Below are 2271 nucleotides of genomic sequence, written 5' to 3'. Positions count from 1 at the left end.
GCTAATGATGATGATGATGATGATGATGATGATGATGAAAAGGAGAAGAAGGCATTTCAGCTTTTTCTTTGCAATCGTGTAAGCATACTGTTGTCTTGTCGTTATTGTTGGTTTCAAGTGTTGCCGTGCTGATAATTCTGTTGTTCACTGCCCTATATCTACTGTAATAGAAGACGTTGCTTTTGCGGTTTTGTAACTACAATAGAGAACTTTTTAAACAAAACTGTGAGTAAAATTTCAGTTATACGCTGTTCCACAAATTTCTTAAGCATTTTATCACATAATAAAATCTTTACGAAACGTGTAGTATAAAAAATGTAATGTGTTCCATACGTACATACGAACTTCTTTAAAATGGGCTAAAACTTTTGCACTTTTTTGCTTTCAGATTTTTAACAAATGTATATTTTTAAAAAGATTGGAGTTGCCGGGGTTCGAACCCGGGGCCTTTCACATGCAAAGCGAACGCTCTACCGCTGAGCTACATCCCCTCACATATGTTGAACTTGATTTCCTAATTTAACGTTCAGTTTATCTGAAACATATTTCCACGTCAAATGTTTTAATTGATAGTAACCCCCCCCCCCCCCTCCCGATACATACACCCTCTCCTTCAACCTCATCTTTTTACCGTTATCTTCTCTTTCAAGTCTCTTGTATTGACTTCCCCCTCTCCGCCCCCACATTCCCGTACCACACCCCGTTTATCCATTCACAGATTAGTATCTAAAATAAGGTTTTCATCTTTGTACTTAACTGCTGAAGGCTGTATCATACTTGAACATATAACAGTTTATGGATTTACGTAAAGTTATATTATCTTCTTGGAAGTGGGATAGCTATTTATGCACTTTTATGCTAAAGTATTGCTTGGAAGATCAATGCAAACGTGCTTTTAACCCATCGCAGGTCATATCTAGGGCAGTGAATAAGCAATAACATAAAATAAAGCAATATTGACTCTTAGTATAATAAATATAACGTTTTATACTGAGAGATCCACCAAAAGGGATCGTTTGGTCATAACGGTAACTTTCTATTTTTTTTTTTTTAAAGCAACGAAACGTCATGCGTATTATAAAGTTTATCAAAACAAGTACATTTGCATAATCATTATGTTTCTCTCTTCGTAAAAAGTTACACTTTTGAGGTACAACAGTCTTGCGTCCAACAATCGACGTATTTCCTTACACAACAGCTGTTGCCAAGTCGTCAGATTGTGATCGAGAATCAATACCTAACTTTAAAAAAGCGAATGAGAAATACTGCGATATGACTTGACGATTTTCTATTATCAGTTGAGTTCAAAGTGTGGACTATTTTGTACTACTATCGTAAAGTTTGTAGCATTGGGATGGATGAAAAAAAAGCCGGTTATTACAGACCAGTATATTATGCATCTCATTATGGTAGGTAAAATGGTGATGGTCTTTTAATTAAAGGCCACAGGCGTGGACCGTGTGTAGCGCGAGGAAAGACTTGCAATTGGTCTTTCTTTCTCTCTCTTTTACTCTTTTTCTCTCTCTGCATCTTCTCTCTCTCTCTCTCTTTCTTTCTCTCTCCCTCTCTCTCTCTCTCTCTCTCTCTCTCTCTCTCTCTCTCTCTCTCTTTTTTTTTTCTCTCTCTCTTATACATAAAAAACGCATGAAAGAGTGCACACATACATACTCACATGCAAACACACAAATACACATTCACATACGCGCATATGAGCACACATAGTCATACACAAACAAACAAACATACACATACACACACACACACACTCACACACACATACACACAAGCACGCAGTTTCACTCTTGCAAGCCCCCCCCCCCCCAACCATGACAGACTACTGACTGAAATTGTCTTGAGGCCATTCCCAAAGGGGGGTATTAACATGTCCTTATGCACAGTAGAATTGTATATGGGCTTATTTATCAATGTCGAGCTCATAACTGTGCCAGAACAACATAGGGGAGACTGCTGCTTTTTCTTTCCTCATCCTAACTATAGTCATTTTTTGTCTGTATGTTTGTCTCTTTCTTGTGAACTACTCTTTTCGGGGTGACTTGAAAGTCGAAGCAGACTGTTGAGGCTAGAGAGGTGTGCAGAGTAAGCCTGATTCCTCGTTTGGACTTCTCTGTTGACATCCACCCCTTGGGGCTCATATGACCTTATGCAGTTGCGAGCGCCGTAAAACCTTACTAAAAAAACTCTTGCAAATAAAGAGTAAATGAAATGGAGGTGTGTGTGGAGAGACAATGAGAGAGAGAGAGATAGAGAGAG

General features: G+C 38.4%; 1 non-coding gene across 1 annotated transcript; it reads right to left on the bottom strand.

The window, feature by feature from the left end:
- Positions 1 to 419: 419 nt before the first annotated feature.
- Positions 420 to 491, bottom strand: TRNAA-UGC. The gene has a single exon. It is a non-coding gene; the product is annotated as a tRNA-Ala (tRNA).
- Between the last annotated feature and the right edge of the window lie 1780 nt (positions 492 to 2271).

Source organism: Aplysia californica, unplaced genomic scaffold (assembly GCF_000002075.1).
Source record: "Aplysia californica isolate F4 #8 unplaced genomic scaffold, AplCal3.0 scaffold00099, whole genome shotgun sequence".
NCBI classification, from domain to species: domain Eukaryota; kingdom Metazoa; phylum Mollusca; class Gastropoda; order Aplysiida; family Aplysiidae; genus Aplysia; species Aplysia californica.
This window is presented reverse-complemented; position numbering and strand designations above follow the sequence as displayed.